At 48.2% G+C, this 22,463-nt stretch overlaps 1 pseudogene; it reads right to left on the bottom strand.

Moving 5' to 3' along the window:
• The window catches only part of LOC143387893 (E3 ubiquitin-protein ligase RNF213-like), a 100,304-nt pseudogene that overhangs the window by 28,633 nt on the left and 49,208 nt on the right, over nucleotides 1-22,463 (bottom strand).

The following is a 22,463-nucleotide window of genomic DNA, read 5'->3' as shown; positions in this document are numbered from 1 at the left end:
TACCTACCCACCTAAGACCTACTTCTGTCTGCCATGTCTAACCCTCCTGTCAGAGCTAATGGACAAGACTCGAATACCCATCATGTCCTGGCTACTTTCAGCTTTTACCAATATCCAGGGGTGCAGGAGTCAGCTCTGAAGTGGCAGTCTACAGGAGGTAAGACTCAAGCCCCAGATATCCCCCACAGTTTCACTTAAACTTCTAACCAAAGGAGGAGAGCAGCAAACATCAATCCAGGACAGCACCCTTTCCAGGCTCAGGTAGCCAATGAATGGAGCTGTAGGGATTCCCTGTAGCTGGAGGAAATGCACAGAGCACAGACCAGTGTACAACACAGGCTTCAAGCTCGGGAACTAATTGGGTAGCATCTGTGGCTATGGTTAGTTGCACAGGGATCTGATTAGAAGGAAATGAACCAGAAACCTGTGAAGTTTTTGAGGTCATTACATTGGGGAAAAAGTCTCCCATGAACAGGTGCATGCCAGCTCTCAGGGCCAGAAAACCCATCTCTCAGCTAGCAGGCTACCTGACCACCAGAGACCACACTGGATCTGGCTGAGTGCCCAGTGCATCCCCAGGGTCTGAGGGTCCTGGATGGTACAGGAAACACTTGGAGAGAGCTGTGTCCAGGCCATGTGGGAAGGTGGTCCAGGATGCCTGTGGCCATAGGGCAGATACATGCTCCTTCTCACCATTTTTCTCTACTTTTCCTTTAAGAACCTCCACAAGAGTAGTCCACTTCATACTTTGAACATAGCTTTGCTGCTCTAAAGCATACCTGTTTTTCTCTCCTCCCTGATCTACCTAATATCTCCTTCCTAATCCGGGAAAACAGAATTCCTTTGAATAGCCTCTTTAAAAACTCTCTGTTCCCCCTGATAGAGGAATCACAGCCTCTGGGACAGCCTCCCTTGTGTTTCTCCTTTGCTAGCAAAGCAATAAAATTTCTTTTTCCTTTTTCTCAAAAACAACAACAAAAAGCCAAAAAAAATTTTTTAAAAAACCCTCTAAGTTCCATGGCACATAAGCATACTCTGAGAAAGGTTTTCCATCTTCTTTCAACTAGATGAGGCCAAGGGACTTAGTTTAGGGCAATGAAATATGAGCTGTACTGTGTGTGTATGTGTGTGTGTCCTGGGCTGTGTTCTTTTTTAAAAAATTTTTGGTACTGGGAATTGAACTCAGGGGCACTTAACCACTAAACCTCATTCCCAGCCCTATTTTGTATTTTATTAAGAGACAGAGTCTTACTGAGTTGCTCAGTGCCTCGCTGTTGCTAAGGCTGACTTTGTATTCACAATCCTCCTGCCTCAGCCTCCTGGGCTGCTAGGGTTACAGGCAGGTGCCACCATGCCCAGCCCGGGCTGTGTTCTTAAAGGCACTGTGTGCAGGGGCTGGGGTGTGGCTCAGTGGCAGGATTCCAGCCTAGCATATGTGAGGCCCTGGGTTCCATCCCTAGCACTGCCACTCCCTTCTTTTGCTCCCCAGGCTGTGACAGCAGGAATAGACTTTGAAGACAAGTAGCTGGAAGGTAGCTGCTTAGGAGGACAGAAGAGTAAGCGAGAAGCAGTGTGGGCCCCTGGCACCCTAGGAGTGTTAGCAAGCTCTGGCCTGTATAGGCCATCCTGCACAAGACCTGTGACATTCTGATCAAGTCTGAATATGCTGGCACCTGGCATCTGTGCCAATCTCCTTCTGGTGCACCTACCTGCATTTCAAAGACTGCACACCTAGGTGGTCTTTCTCAGACACCCTGACAGTGGGGACACTGGAGGCCAATGGCCGTACACCCACAGGATGTGCTCATGAGCTAGTTACCCTAGCCCAAGGTCACAGGGTGACACAGGTAGGAACCGTGTTGTGCTGAATGGCTGTTTTTGGTGGACAGCCACAGAGATGGTGGCTTTCTCTGAGGGGTACTGGTTGCAACATCATCAGCTTTATCTGGTGTTGCGGGCAGAGGCTCAATGGTTTCCTGTTCCCATGGTCCCATGGACAGCATGTATTTTGAAGTCCCAGCTCCAGTGGCATTCTCCTGCATTGCTATCATCCTGCCAAGGATGGTGGTGAATTTGCCCCTAAGGGCTAGGCTGCTGGCCTGCTCTAGGTCATCCTAGAGGTGGGTAGAACCTAACCATTCAGCTCTTGCAAAGCATCCACAAGCAAGTTCCCTGAAGAAGTCCAATTCTGTGCAATCATTCCTGTTCCTAAGTGACATGCCCCAACTCAGCAATCAGGGAGGGCAAACTCTTGAACAACTGAGCTTATCCATGCAATGGCTGGCTGATGAGCCACATTCCCCTGTGCGACTGGGTGAGAGCCCAGCACTGACCTGCAGGTGAGGGCAGAGTGGGCTCCCAAACTCTGCATTCGACCAAGAGAAGTGCCCAGTGCTCATCTTGTCTAGTGAAAAGATATACTTGGTCACCAGCTGACACAGCTCAGGAATCTGGCTCTCAGTCCCCAGGAGCACATGCTCCACAAAGAGTGCAATGGGGAAAACATGATTCCACTGGGTTCTGTCAAAAGAGGGTGTTACACACTCAGCTCTAACGGAGGACTCTGAGACAGGAGGAGGGGATGAGAGAGCAGATGTAAGGCAGCATGGGAAGATGAGCTGACAGGAGGGGTTATCCACCAGCCCTATCCTCAGCACTCCCCCAGTGCTCTGTGCAGGCAAGACTTGGAGTCTCACTTTGCTACCTCAGCATGCACTGCCACTGTGCCTACTCTCTGACAATCCTGCATACAGTAAATCCCTCTTGACTCTCACAGCCCAGCATGGATTGGGACTCTCCCCAACACTGAAGGCCTGCCCCTCTGCTTGCCCTGCCCAACCTTGTCCTTTCTAATGGCTCCCTGCCAACACAGTGGTTCTCAAGGTGCAGCTTAATAACCTGCCTGCCTTTCTGTGGCTCTGGGGCACCATGGCCTCACTGCATGTGGTTTTCCTCTTTCTCCAGCATCTAACGAAATGCCTGGCACATGACAGGGTTCATCAAGGGCAGACTGAGTGCACAAAGAGCACCTCTCATGGCAGGAGCACCTGCTCTCCCTGCTGCCAGGTGTTCCAGGACCTGGAGTCCACTGATGAGCACAGGCGGAGCATGCCAGGGATAGCCAACTCTGGATCTCACCTGACCTCTGCAGTGACAGCTCTGGCTGTGTTCCCACTGCCTCGAAAGTACCCATCCGAGCAGACGAGCTCCAGTGGTATGGACAGCTTCTTCGCCAGCTGCAGCCAGGCCTGGGGACTTGGTTTCAAGATGTCTCTTGTCAGCATTTCAGCACAGGCCATTGCAGCAAATGCATCCAGTGTCTGGGAAGAGGAGAACAGTCACATGACCCCAGAGGGCCCTAGCCCTTCCACCCACCCTCTTCTTTGGCTGAGGCTTCCTTAGCCAGAGGTCCCAGCAGAGGCAGTATGTCCTTGTATTCCAGGCTCTTAACCTGCTCCTTTGGGTCTTGGGATACAGGAAGCACAACCAACTGTTCCCAATACCTCTGGGCTATGCTGATTCACACACCCCTAAAGGGTTTCTCCTTCTGCTCCCAGGGACAGGCCAAGGGCCTGAGCCTCCTGAAGGGCTGTACCATCTCACTGCCAGTCATGTCGTGCTTTTGTGCAGCTTCAGTGAGGCTCTGCAGAATCTGTGGGTGGATGGTCAAGATTCTGGAGAAGTTGTGCAGCCGGGTCCTGAAATGTTGATAGGCCAGGTGCACCCACGGCAGGCAGAGCCCATCCTCAGGACTCCCTGAGGCTTCTCGCAGCTCACAGACACAGGACCACAGGGCCATCAGCAGAAACTAGGGTTTTCAAGGGTTTTCAGTATGTATTTTTGAATCATAAAGAGATGTTTTCCTGTATGAATTCAGAACTATTCAAAAACCACAAAAAAATAAAATTACAAACCAGACTTCCTGTTTCTTGACTGCTTTTTAGTAGAGTCTCTAACCATTTTCCTAACTGTTCCTTTCCTCAGAATCACCTCAAATCAGAATCACTGTGTTCCTGATTTTTTTCCACTCAAGATTAGGTTATGAGAATTCCTCTACCACTCATTATCTGTGAAAGTATTGTTTTCAATGGTTGCAAACAACTATTTTAAAATGGTCCTACTTTAATTTGTCCCTCCTTCATTTATTTGAACACTTAAATTGTTTTTAATTCTTTGTGGTAAGAAACAAAGCTGGAAAGCCTTGCTGTGATCACTGTCCAACCACCCTGCCATGTGACCACTGCTCAGTACCTGCCCAGGAAGGCTGTGAGCCTGCCCTTCTTTTTGAAAACTCAGTTTTTCCAGATGAGCAGGTACAACTGGCATCTGGAGACTGCTTATCTTCTTTTGACTGACTGGTGGGGCTGAGCACGTGAGCAAAGCTTTCTAGATTCCTGCACAATTATGCCCTGTGTAGCTGGCTTATAACTTATACCCATTTTTGAAATCAGGATAATTCTGCTCATTCCCCAAAAGATCTCGCTAACCTTCCCTCATGCTGGCTAGAGTATGTTCTTCAACGTTCTTTAAGTTTCCATCTTGGGCTGGGCTGCTGCTCTGCAGTCAGCACTTGCCTAGCATGCCTGAGGCTCTTGATTTTCTCCCCAGCTCCAGAAACAAAAAAGCATCAACTTTCCCATTGAATTTCACTTATTATTCTTACCATAAGACATCAGTTACCTATTTATCTTAAATTTGTCAAGAGAAACTCAACAATTTCAAGAGGGTGCTACAAGGAACCTGGAGAGCTTCTCAAGGTACTAGAACATCCCATTCCAGGAGGCCTTGGGGAGTGATGAGGACTAGCCCTGTGTTCTGAGCACCTTGGGGGACATTCTCAGCCTAGCATCCTGTGTGGCTTCATTTTGTTCCCCCACATGGCAGCACCAGCTCTCAGAAGTTGAGTTCCTGTGTTTGTCCCCAGTCTATACCATGCAATTTTCACACTTGACCTTGAGTGGATACCTACCTTCAGCTCCTCCCAGGTGGACACTTTCATGGTTAAGAGCAGGAAATCTCCCAAGTAGCACTGAACCAGCTCCTGCTGGTGATCTCCAGGGAGCTTGGCAAGAAACATGCCCAGGGGAGTCTGCTGGAAGATTTCCACTAACTTCTCTGACCATCCTGCAGGGAGGAAGCCAGAGAGGCTTGAGACAAGTGAAGCCACAGCTGAGAGAAACTCGCTCCCCAGTAAGGAGCCACAGGCTAGTGTAGCACCCTGGGGCATTTCAAAGAAAAAGTTCCATTATGGGAACAGAGTATGGTGGATGTGTAGCCTAGGTGACATAGAAAGGAAGGCAGGATCAACATTCAATTTAGGTCACAAAATCCACACTAGCTCCAACAGGAAAAAACATATGAGGTAGCCTGAGTTTTGTGCTGCAAGTCTGTTCAGTGTAATGGGCCCAAGTAAGTTCCCAGGGAATCAAGACTGAGTGGGCTTCTCTTTAGGGCTGGGGTCAGAGACTACACCAATTAGAGAGATTTGCCTTCCAGCAGATGGGGGAGTTGGCTCCCCACTTCACACTCAGCTGGACAAGCAAGTCCAGGCAGGGCATTCCCCCAGGGGAAGAAACACTCTCTCAGCAGGAGACCAACTGCTTCACTTTGGTTTAGGACAAGTGGCAGAATGCAAGCCCAGGAAAGCAAGTTCACATTGAGCATACTGGTTCTCTAATACATGTTGAAAAGATGATTTCATATGTATCTGAAAAGTGACTTTTCAAAAAACATAGCACTGCCACTGGCTTTTCTGAAATGACTATGGCCAAACTCAACCCCCAGCTTGTATGACTCAGGAGGAAACAATGGCTCAGCATGGGGAAAGGGGCCATGTTCCTTTCATTGCTAGCATTTGCTGAGAAAGCTTAAAGGGGCTGTTTCCTGGGTCTAAGCCTCAGAACAGGAATGGTCAACTTGCAGCAGGAAGTAAGCTTCATCCCTGCTGGAACATGCTCTAGTTCACCAGACTGCCAGCCAGTGAGCCACTAGAAATCACCTCACAGCCTCCCTTCACGGCATGACTTAAAGTCTTCTGATCTCCTGAAGACTCTCATTTCTTCAGCAGACATTTCAAAATGAAGGCAAGGCATGAACTTGAGTCTATTCCACATGCAAAATGTGAGAACTGCAAGTCCCAGAATTTACCAGGTGCTGGCTGCTGTCTGCCCACTGATGGTCAGGCAGTGTCTTTGTGGGTAAAGGCTGCTTCACCAGGGCTGCATCGGGCCCATCTTGAGCAGGACTCACCTTTTGCATCTGTGATGTACTGGGCCTGGACCCAGAGGTCTTCCAGATAGTCCCTGATTCTCCAGCTGAAGGGGACACTGTTGAAAGCACCCTCAGGAAGGCTCATATGGTTCTGTACCACGATGGAGGATATCTCACTCTTGGATCTGCAGTGAGGTGACATTAGTGAGAATCAGTTTCTGAGATGGTGCTCCAAACACAGAGGACATGTGCCACAATTCTCAGAAGGTGCTGTGGGTCAGGGGTGAGGGGGTAGCTCTGCGGTAGAGTGCTTTCCTGGCAAGTGTGAGGCCTCAGGTTCCATCCCCCACACCACATCAAAACAAGACAAGGTGCTGAGGCTGCATAGACAGCTGCTGTCTGCCTTCCTGGCCAGGGCTCCCAGTGCACAGAAACTGGAGGGCTACCTCATAACCCTTGTTTACAGGCAGAATGAAAGCAGGCCACCTGTGCAGGGCCTAGAAAGGGCCCAAAGCTTCAGGCAGGACCAAGTCTCCATTGCCTGTGCATGCCCCTCTCCTGCATCTTATTGGCCTACATTCCAGAACTGAAGTCCCTGTAATCTGGACAGAAAACTTGGGGAGGTTCCTGACAGAACAGGGGAACAGCATAAGGGAACACAAGCATGATTAAGGACATACTCTCTCCAAAGGGCAGTGTCCCCACTGCACAAGAATCCAACCTGGCTTTCTGAACTATCACAGATGCCCTCCTAGAAGAAAATGACGAAAAAGGAAATGGAACAAAGACCTGCCAGGGTGCCATGACCTCTAGGCTATAAAAGAAGCTGGTGAAACATTCCTTGGAAAGCAGAGCCTACGTTCTCAAGCCCAGGAGAGCTACTGAGGGTGCCGTGAGGATTTTCATTCACCTTATGTTATTCATCACAAGCGGAATGTTCAGCAACTTAGTGTTACTAAAAATAAACATCCACAGGTCCTGGGCCCAGGCTGGTGAGTCTGGTCTGATCAGAAGCTCGAGGTTGCCATCTCTGTTGATGAGAGAGATCATGCTGGCCAGCAGAGGGGTGACTGCGCATTGGACCTGCTTCCAAAGGGTATGCCTGCAGCAGGGGTGGGACAGAGGACAGGGGACAATGGCTCAGCACCACAGTCAGTGCTGTGATCTTGATGCCTCCTTCCTCTGTGTCAACCAGCCTTCTAGCCTACAAGCCAGGGACGCAAATTGAAGTTCTCATCACTTTTAAGTGTAAGAGACTCACAAATGTGATTGTCTTAGATTAGAAGCAGGACTGGATGGAACTTAATTCTACATATAGTAACAGCAACTAGTGCCTTGAGAAGATGAAGAAATATTTGCTGTTTTTGTATATAATTTTTTTTAGAACAAGCCAACTAGGTTCTATAAACAAATCAAATAATAATGAACTTCACTAAATAAATAAACTTTGCAAGAAAAAAAAATCAGCTGTGTATACCATATAATAAAGATGGAGAGATGAACGTAACTTTAATCTAGATGAAGTTAAGTAAGAAAACATGTTCATCTAGAATTCAGCTTTCATTGTAGGTGTTTCTGTAAATAACCCTGAGTACTTTAGAGTGACAACGCTTAATTGGTTGAATTAACTACATCTCACTTTCATGTTACAAAGATATGTTTTTTACATAATAACAAAAATTCTATAATTTCTTATGGTAAAGGACAAGAATTAGTAGGCAATTGTGTTGGAAAATAAAGTAAGGCCTTTTGTATGAATTTTTTTCTGAATATATAGTACACAGGATTCTAGAGAGAACTTTAAAACATCTACTGAGAAAACAAACATCCCATTAATCAAGGACATCACTTGACTTGAGACCCCAAACTAGAACATGCACAGAGGATGGGGAAGGGGTGGTAGTGAAAGAGGTTCTGGGCTGGAGGAGCTGAGAGCCCTGGCAAGTGCTCGAGAGTAATGCAGTCACCTCAAAGGGGTTCCAAGAAACCAAATTTAAACAACTTGGGAATCAAAAAGAATATTAAGACAAGGCTACTTAACACAGTGAACTAAAAAGCAGAGGACTTCTGGTGTAAAGGACTTCAAGGAGGCTGGCTGTCTAGCCCCAAGGATATGTGATGTTAAGTCCCAGACACAAGGTGTTAGTGAAGAGTCATAACATCCAGCAGGGTCCTAAGGCATTGAGGGTGCAGTGCAAGCAGGTCCAGTTGTTCCTGGGTGTTGCTTGTGACCACGGGGAAAAAACTGGTCCCGAGTACTGTGGAGACCATGGGGTAGTGAAAAGGGAGGCTGGCAAACCCAGCAAGGACAGAGCAACAGTGGCAAAGGGGCAATGGCAACATGGCTTGAACATGTGCTAGGAAAGGGAGACCATCCAGGGAGACAAAATCATGTACAGTTTCTGGGCTCACAAACTTCCTTCAGAAGGTGTAACTAGGAAAGAAGTCAAGGAGCACTGCAGAGAGAACTTGAAATGGAAAAGCTCCTGTGGTGAGGAAGCCAGCACTCATGGGCCCTGGCTGCCCAGGACTCTACCATTGCCCACATTCCCCCTGTGGGCCACATGTGGCAGCAGGCCTGGAGCCAGGGCATCAGAAGGGCAGAACTGAAGGGACCATGGAGGACCTCAGTGGCCTAAGATCACCCTGCCAACAGGTGGATTCAGACCCTCAGACCCTCCATCTGAGACCCTGAGCAATCCTCCTAACCCCATAGCCCAGGCTCTTCAAAGGGTCTAAAGAAAAGGGTCATGGTTTTGTAGAAAAAAGACCACATACAATAAATGGCACTTCTGGGTCCTATTTTGTACTTGTTATTACTTCAAGCAGTAGGTCTAGGAAGATGATTTCTGTTACTTCCCTGCACATCACCATCTCAATTTTAATAACCTTGAATGGCAACCCTAGCTGCGGTTTATGACAAACATCCTATGAGACCAATTTTTACATTCTATGAGAACAATTGTTTTTTAAGTTTGCTATCTTGAAAAAAGTTAAGCACACAAAAGCAGCAAAAGGAAGCCAACAATCCCCCATAACCACCATTCAAGTGGCCAACAACCCCTTTTGACCAACATCCAGTTGGCCAATAAACACCCCAGGACCACCACCCACATGGCCAACAACCACACATGACCACCATCTAGGTCTGTTTTGGACTCTTGGAGCAAAAACATAGCTCTGCCCTCCTCAGAGGTGGAGAAAGAAACACCTGGTGTGCTCCTTCCCCTGGGACGGTATAGTAGGTCCCTGCACTGCCCGCTGCTCACAGTACCTGAAGGTGCCGGCCTCCTGGAGTGCATCCTGGTTTGAAGCCTCTCGCCCCACCCACTCCTTCAGACTGCAGAGCTGGTTCTCTTCTTGCTTCTTTAGAAGGACGGAGAGGTGCATCTTGGATATCCACAAGAACGTGGCTGTGAAAAGGCAGAAGGGACATAATTTGGTCCACCTGTGGGCACCAAGTTGGAGGCTCCACTGTGCTGCTTGACCAGTTCCCCCACAGAGGGAAGCCACAGGTCCTCTGGCCAGGCCAACTCTAGAGAAGAATTCTAGAGATGTCCTGAGATTCCCACTATGCCAGCTGCATCTGCCAAGCCACAGAAACCCAGAAGGGCAGCTCGCTATACTCAGCCACCTGATTCCCTGATGAGAAGCAGGGACATGACTCATACCACTGCACACACTGTCCCCATTCAAGAGGCTGAGGAGGATGGTGACTCTCCTCATGTTGCGTGTGCTGTTCTTCTGGTCCCTGAGCATCCCCACGGCACTTTGCACACAACTCCTCAGCAGTCTGGTGGTGTCCAGGACTTGTGCCTGCCAAGGGAGACAGCACGTCATCTGCTGCTGCCATGCCCAGGGTGGGTGAAAGCTACGCTACCCACACAAGAAGGTGGCCTCGTGTCCACCTGCCCAAAGCATCAGTGGCCAGTCTCCATGGTGAAGCTGACCTACTGACCTCTCCCAGCTGATCCCTGTGTGCTGCCCAACCACCCTGAGGACCACTGGCAAGGTGGTGACTGACATCAGGGATTTGGTCAGTGGTTGAGGGACAGGGCAGAGCTAACTAGGAGTCTTCATAAAGAAGGGAATGACTAATCTTGTCCTGGTAAGTCCCTCATACTTCCAGCATAAAGAGAAGACAGGGCTCAGCCTGACCCTGGCACAACTGCCTGGGCTCCTCCAGCTCAGCCACCTACAGCCAACAGGAGAACAGAGGAGAACTCACATCACCGCCCCTCACGTCCACGGCCTCCCATTCCATCTCCTCGGGACCTTCCTCTTCCATTTCCATTTCTGCCACCTCCCCTGACATGCTAGTCTCTGCCTCCATCGCCTCCTCCTGGTTGCCTTTTGATGTAAGCAAAGGGAACACAATCAAGTCACCACTTGGAGAAGGAAAAGGATGGGGTGGCACCAAGTCTGTGCCTAGGCTGAGAGCTTCACCAAGGTTTCCTGTCCCAAGCTTCAGTGGCAGCCCCAGTCATGGGGACATTTGTCACCCAGTTCAGCACAAAATCTACTGTTCAGTTGTCCCACAGTCTGGGACACATGACCCACAGCACACCAGCTGATACAATGGGTGTTGCTCCTTGGCCTTCCCATGGCCCTGGTGATCTTGACCATGAGCCAGGCAGTTCAGTGCCACATCCTGAGTTCTGCCTGAGGCCAGGTGACGAGACTCAAATGTAACTCAAGTGTGGCAACCCTGACTCCAGCCCCACAGGAAGCTAACTTGACACCTTCCATCTGCCTCTCTGCCCTCACTTTCCCAGACTGAAACCTTGCAACTCACACTCAGAGCCTTCTCCTGGCATGAACAGCTGGCTGATGGTAACACTCTGCAGCTTAGTCACATCAGAGGACATGACTGGGAACCTCCGGAGGTCATCAATGTGCACAGACCGCCATAGCCCTGTGAATAACAAAGCTACCAAGTCTTCTCAAGTCTTTTCACTTTCTTCTTGTCAGCCATGAGCAGGGACACACCTGTGTCCAGATGTTTAATCACACTACTGACAGGAATGATTGGTACCTCAAAGTCTATGTCCCTGAACACACCAAAACCCATCAGTTCCACTACATCATATCAGCATGCTCACCATCAACCTGTGTGTTGAGACTGATTAACTGGTGTGCAAAGGCTACCTGGATCCTGTCTATGGTTCTTTATGTGCATCTTAGCATACTTACTGTCACTTAGTTAGAAAGTGCTTCAAGATACTGACAGGTTGTCTTTCCATCTGTGAAATTATTAAACTTATTTCCCTCTTCTCAGAATACCAATTGTCTTACATAATCCAGTTTGTGATCATTCCACAGAAAAAGAGTTGGGTTGATTTGAAGGCAAATCAAGGAGTCAGGCACAGGATCAGCACTAGTGCTGGTTGCAAGGGGAAGATCTCTGAGTCATTTGTACAATGAAAAGTTGGAGCAGGAGCTCATCCTGTGCACACCTGAGATAGCCCAGGCCATGCTGACAGAGCAGCAGCAAGTCCCAGGGTGATGGCTGTGAATAGTGAGCCAAAGAAGCCCAGAGACAGCTGGAGTTGGTGTCTGACTCAGACACGTAGGCAGCATGGGACCCCTGAGAATCAACCCAGATACACTTAAAGACAGTCACTCATCTTTGGCCCTACCTCCATGGAATCCCACATAGGATGCTCTGCTCCCCATCCGGGACAGTTTTGTGATGAAGTAGACAAAGATGCAGCCCTGAGTTCTTTGTATTTTGTTGATTTCATTGATAGCAGAGTATCTATTTAGAAAACAAAAATCAAAACAAAGCAAGCAATTGAGCAAAAACCAAGGTGTGAGATGGCTGCTGGGTGTCCCTGGAGCTGTCAGGGGCTTTACCACATTCCACACAATGCCAGGGGCCACCACATCTCTTGTGAGAGGAGGATGGCTTCTTGTTGGTGGGGTCACTTTCTATCTCTCATTGCTGATCAGAACCCCCACTCGGCACATCTCAGGGCCCTCACATGCCAGAGGGTGGGGCTTGTTGGCCTTCCCATTTTGAGAGAGTACAGTGAGGTACAGTGCCCCTTGCACCCCCAGTGGCCACAGACCACCGCAGGATCTGGCTAGCCTTAACTTTGTACTAGGCTCCCAGTACTTTAAAGGGGCAGAAGTCACTCTTACATTACATGAGTAACAAAACACAGCAATTATGAAAGCAACAGATTTATGGTCATCATAAAAAATGTCCAATAAATATTAATTTATTTACATAGTTTCACTGCCCTTAAACTTATGATAAGTACTTTTTTCTTTTTATGCAGTGCTGCAGATTAAACCCAGGACGTCAGACATGCTAGGTAAGTGCTGTACCACAAGGCTACATCCCAGACTAAACTTAAATCCTAATTATGTGATTAAAAATTAAAATGACCAAAAAATGACTGCAAACATAGCTTTAACACATTCTTCTACATACTACAAATATTCCATTATTGACACTTCTTGCATTTCACCAATTCTGTGCCATTACTGGCCTTTTCCTTCATCCTTTCCTCTCTAGCTTCCCTAGCCCATGTCAGGAGCTGGGAGGGAGAGTCATTCTTACTTTCACACTGTTTTCAGGAAAGAAATTCTTCAGGAGGTCCTGGGTAGATTTTGGCTTCATGTGTTTCCTGAGAAAAAATACTAAGAACATACTTAGCTGATGCAATGAGCAGAGCACTGTGAGCACCATCATCAAAATCCAACTGGACAATGAGGATTTTATGTCTGGCTGTCTTCATTAAGCTGCTTCTGAAAGAAAAATGGAATCACCCACGTGAATCCTCGGTCCTAATACACAGGCAGCCATGGCTCCATAGGCTGAGGCACAAGGGTCACAAGTTCCAGGCTAGCCTCAGCAACTCATCAAGACCCTGTCTGCAAATTAATAATAATAATAAAAAAAGGGCTGGAGATGTGGCTCAGTGGTAGAGCAGCCATGAGTTCAGTTCCTAGCATAAGTGAAACAAAACAAAACATAAACATGGATCACAACACTCCACAAAGTGAAGGGAAACACAGGCCATGCAGAATAATCCAGCATCCAGTAGGGTCTCCTTCCACAAGGTGAGGAGGCAATCCACTGGAGAAGGAAAGGGCTACACAAATATCAAGAGACAGATGATACAGCTGTGGAGAAGACCACAGCTGGAAGGGCATACCATGAGGCTGAGCAATGACCTTCTCACAGTGTCCAGTGCTCAGAGTTCCTTTCGAGTGGCTACCATGCCCCATCATGGGATACCATATACCTAGGATGGGGGCTGAGGGTGATGGGCAGGCAGGACACCTCACTGGACTTCTTTGAGGAATGAGTACTCGGTGTCTAACTGCTGCAGTGACAGGATCACGGGCTTCAGGGCCAAGCCCTTCACTTCCTCCCCTAGGGCCTCGCAATCATGGCTCGTCAGCAGTCTGGAGAAGGTGGTGACCTGCAATGTGGGTGCGCAAGCCATCAGCCAGAATTCAAGGGAGGGCACAGAGTGGTGGGTTAGAACCCAGGACCAGGGGGCACTGGGACAAAAAGAAGCCCGACCCCGAGCAGGTTTTTCATCCATTGTAAGTTCATATGTTTCATCAGGGTCAATGGCCTGAGGAATTCCTAGTGATTGGCAGAGTCTCAAGAGTTTCTCATGTCTGGGCAGATTATCAAAGTCAACATTGAAGGGCACGCCTTGAAGCAACAGCCCCCTGTACAGTTCTTCTGTCATGACATCTTTCCTGATTATCTCCCCATTGAGATGGTTGATGGCATCAACGCTGCCATTCTCATTGGACTGGAGATGGAGATGGAAGCCTATGAATGTCATGGTCTCATGGTCACCATTGAAGAACACATATGGGTGAGGCTCTGACTCCCACCTCCTCTGGAGAGTGAAGGGGGTGAGCTCTGCCTCATCAATCCCATCCATGGTGACTATGTGCTTCCCTTGACTTTGGTCAGAGGTATGAAGTGTTGGTGTGGCAAAGTCTCTTGCCATGACAACCACGAAGTTCTTGAAGCCCTGTAGTGTATCTCCAGTAAAGTCTGCATTGCAGAACACAGAGGCCTCACAGTCCTTGAACTGAGAGTTGAGGAACCGAGCAAAGTTCTGGAGCTCTGACCAGGAGGGGTTGATGACCCCACAATATATGAGGAGGTGCTGGATGCACTCCCCTGGGGTACCTTCAACAGAGCCTGCTTGGTATTGAAATGTGTCTAGGTTTTGTTTTTTATGGAATCTTTTTAAATATTGGTAAGGTCTTTGGAAAGTAGCACTGCAGAACTCTCTCTCATCCATTCCAGGCTCTATGAAGCTCCTCTCAGGGCTCAGCTCCATGGCTATCACTTCTTTCGAAGGTCTGCAGGTGACTCTGGGGAAGATGTCAAGAAAACTAAACTGGGGGGCATGTGGATTCTGCAAAGAAGAGACATAAACAGAAGTTAGAATTTGATTTCCTGGAAGATGCCCATATGTGTTAATCCTCCACATGGTCTCCTGTGGATAGATCTTTATGAAAACAATCACTTGAATGTATCTGGCTTTCTGCAGCCTCTTGTTCACAGAGGCTGGCATCTGCATGTTAGAGCATTACAGAAGCTCAACTATGGCATCTGCATTATGAACCAGAAAGCTATATCCAATCCTGTGACTTGATCTCTTCACCAAGCATGAACACATGTGTAACAATAGAACTCCCACCAGCTAACAGGTTTCCATGAATGAAGTCTCACTGTCTTCTTCACTGGCAGTAAGGGAGACAGTGGCCATCAACAGAGGAATCCTCCACACTCAGCACCCCTGGAATTCAACCCTAGACATAGGAACCAATCTGACATATCCATGAATCCAAGACACTACCAATCAACATGAGAGTATTCTCATTCTAGACATCATTAAGATCTAAGTCGAAGCATGCATTTTCCCTAACATGTACTCACAGCTACCCTAAGGTGAAAGTGGAAAACAAACAAGATGTGTCAACCCAGGCTTCAAGCCACAGAATCAAAGGTGTGCCATGACCACCTGAAAATGCCCTGTGTACATACCAGCTTTGTAGACCTCTTTGGCAGTGCTGAATTTCCTTCTGTAAATTCAATGATATATAAATGGCATGGGTTCCGAAGTCACATTTTCCCACTTATATCCATTAGGTATTGTAAAATGAGGATCTTGAAAAGAAAGCCCCAAGTTCCAGTCTGTACCTAAAAACAGAGAAGCATGAGTTGAAAATACACAATTGCCAACCATCTCTCCCAACCCCCAGGACCCTCCTGACTTCTTCCTTGGGAGAAGAGTACTGACTACAGGCAAGTATAGAAGGAAGGTAGTCTTCATTCAAGGAGAAGCAGATGGGGCCCTGAGAATGTGAGCCTTCTGATGTGGCTATTCATTTGCCATGTGGGCACTTACCGAAGCAGTCACATCAAAGTGGAATATCATGGGCGTTTTCCAATACTGAACATCTCAGAAAGACAGGAGGGAGCCCAGGACCTGGCCCTCATCCACCTGAGCGTCAGTCAACCGAACAATCTTTAAAGGCATCTCTTCACTGTTTAACTTCTTTTTCAATTTTTCATGCAATCTCTTCACATAGAGAGATTTTTCTATAATGTTAAAACAAGGAAATTAGATCCTAAGCCTATGGACCAAGAGGAACAGATTCCAGAGAGATTAGAAATTACTTCTCAGCCAGGAGCAGTGGCACATGCCTATAATCCCAGGAGCTTGGAAGGCCAAGATAGGATGATTGTAAGTACAAGGCCAGCCTCAGTAACCTAGTAATGCCCCAAACAACTTAGTGAGACCATATCTCAAAATAAAAAATGAAAAAGGCTCGGGTAGGGCACCCTTGGGGTAAATCCCCAGCTAAAAAAAAATTAAAAAGTTACTTCTCTGTATAAAATTCAAAACTGATGCAACAGAACATCATATTAGAGCACAACTCCAACGTGAAGCCAGAGTCCCCAGCTGTCACCCACCCAGCATCCTCGAATTCCCCATGATGACAATGGTGGAAGTGAAATAAAGTAAAAGCAGAGGCATGTCCCCCAGTGGGGGAGAGAACAAGTTGTATCTGGACAGGGCACAGTGATGCTCACAGGTTGAAGTCAACAGAATGGAAGTCACCACCTCTTTCCAAGGAAACATGACAGTGACTAAAGGAAAGGTGCAAAGGCACTCTTCTCCTGGAGCCAGAGCAGCTGTGCCTCCTCTGCTCACACCAACACAACCTGGAATAGGTCAAAGGAGGTTATCCAGGAAAAAAGTGACCTGCAGAGAAGTCCATGCAAGGAGAGGATCAGGGCTTCCAGGAACTGCAAGCTGGGTGGAAAGGGGGCTCCTTCTAGGTGAAGCACTGACCGCAGAGAGTCAGACCCTCCTGGGACTCACTTTCCCACCTGCAGAGGGTTGTCAGCTGAGGTGCCCTCTGCTACAGAGAAAGGGGACCCTAGGAAGCCCCCAGAGACTGCCTGCCCACCCCAGCGCTCTCATTACCAACTCCTGCTCTCTCTGAGGCCACGATCCCCACACACATCTGGTCTCTGAACACAGCTGCCACTGACAAGGTCTGTGTTGGGACCTGGTAGTGATGTGCCAGGTAGTCCTGGATGGCATGGAGGGGCACCTGGGGGATGAGGTGTACTTTGTGCTGACTGAAGGCTGAGGGCAGGTAACAGCACTCCCGTGGTGCATCACAGACCAGTACTAGCTGGTAGTCCTCCCGGGGACACTGTGTGCACAGGCTGTAGAAGAGGGCCTCTGTCTGGAAGGCCATCTCAAAGGTCAGCTGGTCTGCAAACAGCAGGCTGTAGACCTTGTGCCCCTGGGAAACCGGGGCCAGGCAGTGGTGCAAGAGCAGGGCTACCTCCTCTACCATGGTCCCTGGTGTACAGAGTAGCACCTCTTCGAAGGTGGGCAGGGGCTGGCCTGGGGCCTGCATGTAGATAGCCAGGGCAGCCAATAGCACCTCAGAGTGGATACACATAACCAGGTTGGGCTGGCCAGCCTGCAGGCCCACAGGGAGAGACCGCTCCACAGGAGGCCCGCCCATCCTGGCCAGGTGAGCCAGACAATGGCCCAAGGCCTCCAGGTCCAGGCAGCCAGGCAGAAAGACACTCATGCACTCCAGGGACTGTTCCATGATGACCCTCAGCTTGGTTACCAGGCTGATCTTAGAGGATTGCAATGGTGGTAATTCTTCCATCACTGTCCTCACACAGTGTCTGGTGGCCTCATTGAACCCCTCGGTGACCTTTAAGATGTCAGCTGGGGTGCAATTGTCTTTGATGAAGGACAGCATTATGAGGGCAGCTTCACTGGGACTCTGCTTCCTGAGCTCTGTGCTCAGATGGATCAGCTGCTTGGCCGTGTAGAAGTTGAGGTAGAAGTGCTCTCTGCGCTTCCTGCTCACGAATTCCTTTCAGCCATCCAAGAAGTGCTCCATCTGCCTGCAGAGGGCTTCCAGGAGCTGGGTGACATCCCTACTCTCTGTCAGCTGGCTTACCAACTCCAAGTGGAAGTCCATATGGATGGAGACACCATTTCTGGGGCAGCAGTAGACCTCAGAAGTCCATGTCCTGAACAGCATGTTTCCCGCAGAGTACAGGTTCAGGAAGGCTTGCACGAGCCACTGCACATGGCAGAATAACTGGGCATAATAATAATAACAGGGGCATAAGGTAGATGTCACAGTGAACTACTGGAGGGGGATGTGCCAGTCTAGACACACACAGGTTCTAATTGAAGGGGCTTGGGTTCACTCCTCCCTCAGGGACACTGGGAAACAGGATCAGCCTAAGGAGTGGGTTCCCATCTTTGGGAAGTGATCAAGTGGCAGATAAGAATGTCGACTGTGGGCTGGGCTGTGCTCAGTGGTAGAGCACTTGCCTAGTATGTGCCAGGCCCTGGCCCTGTATCCAGCACTGGGGAAAAAAAATGTCAATTTTGAAGTACAAATAAACTGTAAGAAAAGAAACTTTACATGAGAGACTATTATATAAATCAATAACCCGTGTCAACAATTACTTCAGATTTTTTTCAGTACTGGGGATTGAATCCAGGGTAGTCTACCACTGAGCTATGTCCCCAGCCCTTTTCATTTTGAGACAAGATCTCACTAAGCTGCTGAGGCTGGCCTTTAACTTGCAATCTTCCTGTGTCAACCTCCTGAGTCACTGGTGTTACAAGCATGTGCCACCACACCTGGCTTGGTTACTTTTTTTTAATATTTATTTTTTAGGTGTAGATTGACACAACACAATGCCTTTATTTTTATGTGGTGTTGAGAATTTCTAGTGGCTGAAACCCTGACTCTGCAGCAGGCCAGTGCGTGCCACCAACAGTGCACCTGGAATCTGGGAGGGCTCACCTTCTGGCCACCTGTGGGTGCCCTGATCTCATAGATGCCTCTGCTGTTGATTGCTGTGGCCAGGGACAGGGACAGGAGCTCAATGGATCCATGGCTTTCCTTCACTGTCTTCAGCCACTCCAAGTTCCTGGCAGAATCCCGCTGCTGGGACAAAAGCAGAGAACATGGGCCAGGGTTCGAATGACTATCTTCTTCCCTGTCCTCCTCCTGCCTCTGCCCTTGCTGGGCAAACTCCAGCCACCCTCCTCCAGGGCTGTGGGTGTAGCTGCTCACCCGTGCCTAAGGCTGTCTCAGGTGCCTCTGCCTGATCCCTCAGGACCCTGCTTGGTCCCCAAGGACCCTGGCCACTCAGTGTAGCTGCACTGGTGCCTGGTTCCTAGCTGACACATGGAGTGCACATGGCTTGCACTTATGGATGATTGGGTGGATGGCCACAGGACATGCAGCAAGGTGGGAGGCCACCATCCTTCTGTGTTCTTAGAACAAAGGCCCTCTGAGGAGAGATGCCTGACTGAACAGGAGCCCTAAGTTCTTAATGTCCTGCCATGGTCCCTGAGCATGACCAGAACAACTTAGGAAAATTTTAAGAGAATGTGAGCTTCTAGCAGGAAAACTGCAAACTGCTCTCTTTGTCTATCTCCCCACCCTCCAACCACATGCAGGACCAGCTGTCCTGAGGACAGTGCAGGCCTCTGGACATCTCTGCTCATTGGGTGAGTTATGTAGTGCTAGTTAACTAAGACTCTGGTACAGGCAATTTACTTAAATGTTTATTTTTTTCTGATAAAAAATTAATCAATATCAATTGGGAAAAATACCCAAAAGTAATAAAATAAAGGACAATTACTACCATTCAGAGAAAACCACTGTACACCCTCTTTTACACTTCCTATTGTGCTCTTTCCACTCCTGTCTTGTAGGGTGGAGAGTACTCTTGACATGCAGTTCCATAGCTCTCTTCAAACCCAAGACAAAAAAAGCATTTCCATTTATGAAGAAAACCTGGTTTTCAACATTAGTTTAAATGGCTGCCCATGTGCCCTCAAAGCAGAGCAGTTCCCTTGGGCTGCAAGATCACCATGCCTTGGAACCTGGGACAAGACTCACCAGCTTACTGGGCAGGTGAGGGTCGTTTTGCAGAGCCTTCCAGAGTTCTTTCAGCAGTTCCATGAACTCGCTGAAGCCTGCCTTCTTGTCCAGCTTATACAGCAGAGACACATAGCCCTGCACAGCATCATGGAAGCAGGCCACCCGGTCCACGTCAATGTCATTTTCTCCAGCCAAGATGGAGGCGAGGTCCACAAACACCTGGAGCTCGGTGATGCCTGAGACAGAAAGGGGGCTAGCACAGAACAACTCCACGATGCTGCACAACTCATACCTGGGGCATGATCCTTAGTGAGACCATCAATAGACACTAAATAAACATCTAGGGCCTGCTCCACTTCCTGCCTTCAGTTAGGACACCAGGGCACCTTTTCTTTTGCAGGATATGATGACACCACTGACCAACATCTAACCTTTACCAAACAATTCCCAGGCACTGTACCAGGCTTGTGTGTACCTTATTTCCTTTAATCCACAAATATCATCACTTAAACAAAAACAGGTTCAGTTGGTAAAAAAAAATATGTAGATAATTAATTATTTTAAAAAATTGAGATAATTCTCTTGAGTTAATTACCAATCAAAGATTGTACATCAAAGCAGACTCAGGAGTACAAGCAGCACAGTTCTGGATGCTATCAGGAGGTGTCCTGCCAGGCCTCTGTGGTGCACCAGTGCTGCTGCTGCTCCATCTACTTGGCCTTTCTTACCTCCCCTCCCCCACCCTCTATCTAATCTGTACAACCACACAGGCTGCCCAGCCCTAGACTGGGAGAGAAATGGACAGCTTCCGCAAGCTTGCTGCAGCAACATCCACTTATGTGCAAGAGCTTGCCTAGTCCTCTATCAGAATGAGTTGTAAGGCACAAAAGGAGTCAAGATACTGAAGAAAATGACGCCAGCATCCAAAGATGGAGAGAGCAGAAAAGAAAATAGTTTTAACCAGAACTCTGAAAAGCCACCCTGATGCAAACTCCTGGAAGCAGACACTGCCCCCCACCTAACACATGCAAGTGATTGAGGCAGGATATCCTCAAGTTCAGGAACAAAACTTGGCAAACACCTGAAACCGAGCTACCCGCATACCTCCCAGAGCCTCATGCAGCCAGCTGACCAGCTCCTTCTGCAGGGCCAGCTCTTCCAGACACTGGCAGTGGGGCTCACTGATGTCCTGTAGCAGCTTCTTGGCCTGGATGAGCTGTGGGCTGATCTGGTCCAGTCTCTCATGGCGGGTGGCCTCGAAGTCATCAGTTTGAAAGATGAAGCTCTGCTGAGGGCTATACCAGAGACCATCCATGCCTGCCTTCCCACATGCCTGGACAAGAGGATGCTACAGCAAGAGTGTGACACACTCTTGCACCAAAAAATAGTATGACCTCCAAGGCCCTCTTTGCTACACTGCAGAAGCTACTGTCCACAGTTACCCAGTGCCATGAGGAAGCCTTCAAGGACTTTGAAACCTGTTCTGCACAGCAGTCCTGCCAGTTCTGGGCTTCTCTGTTTGTGAGAGTTACAGATGTGCTAAAAGTTTCAAGATTGGGTATAGACAATTCCACACTCTGCTAAATTCTAAGCACTATCATGCCTGTCTCTATTGAAACATAGGCCACAAACACACTTTAAAAATGTGAGGCTAAAAACAGGAAGGAGAAACTCAAGTCTGACCTACAACAGGAGTAATGTATCATTTGGTACTTCCTGCTGGAACTAGGAAAGGTACTTGGACAATTGACAAAATATTTCCTTTTGTGCTTTTATAACCTAATGAAATAAGATTCCTCTGGAAAGAGTATGGTTTCTCTATCCTGAATTTTTGGTTCTCAGATTGACCCAAGAAAACTCACTAGCTAAGGAACAGTTACACTATCTCAAGCAAAGGTAAAAATGCAGGCCATGGAATGTTCCAGCCTCAGTGCAGCCCAGACAGAGCCTTTCAGGGGGGCTGCCACACTGTCTGTCCCAGAATTCCTGGGGCTTCCAAGGAGTCTGAGGTAGGCCCCCACCTCACAGGAGTCCCCAGAAAATAACTTACAAAGTTTATTAAAGTGTAAAGAACACTGAAGTCACCAGTCAATTCTAAATCCTTTTTGACCTTGCAGATGACTTTAGCCGAGCCGATTGCCTGGTGCAGGCTATGGTACTCCTTGATCTGTTCAACACTCTCTGAGATCCAGCCCCTCTGGGCCTGAGGATGTACTTCACACATGATCTGGAGGTCCAAAGTCAGGTCATTGTATTTATCTACAAAGTCCTTAAAGATGACATCAATTTCTGCAAAGGTGACATCTCCTGACTTTAGATTCTGATACAGTTTCATGAACCTTTGGTAACAAGGCAAATATAAGTACTCATAGGCCTCTGTAAGTGCAAGGGGTCGACTTTCATATTCCCCTTTGGGATCATTCAATGACTCTGCAGCTTCTTCCCAGAAGATCTGGAAGATGTGGCTGTCTGTCAGTGAGTATATCCTTTCAGCCATTTCCTGGACCTTGGGGCCTAGGTTGTATTGTGTCATATGCTTACAGGCCTAGGACAATGGCTGGCACAAACTCATGATTTCATTAGTCTTTTGCAATTCAGGTCTTCCATGTGTCTTGCTTCAATCTCTCCAAAATCCACTTTGGAAACCACAAGGAAACACAGAAGTTAAACTGCTAGTCATGGTAGCATCTTATTTTACTTTCCCAGTATTTCTAATCACTGCCTTAAGAAAATAAGTGAACACCATTGCTGGGATTTTTGTCACAGGAAGAATTCATCCCTCCTCCCCTCCACGCTGCTGTGGCTCA

This window comes from Callospermophilus lateralis, unplaced genomic scaffold (genome assembly GCF_048772815.1).
Source record: "Callospermophilus lateralis isolate mCalLat2 unplaced genomic scaffold, mCalLat2.hap1 Scaffold_143, whole genome shotgun sequence".
NCBI classification, from domain to species: domain Eukaryota; kingdom Metazoa; phylum Chordata; class Mammalia; order Rodentia; family Sciuridae; genus Callospermophilus; species Callospermophilus lateralis.
This window is presented reverse-complemented; position numbering and strand designations above follow the sequence as displayed.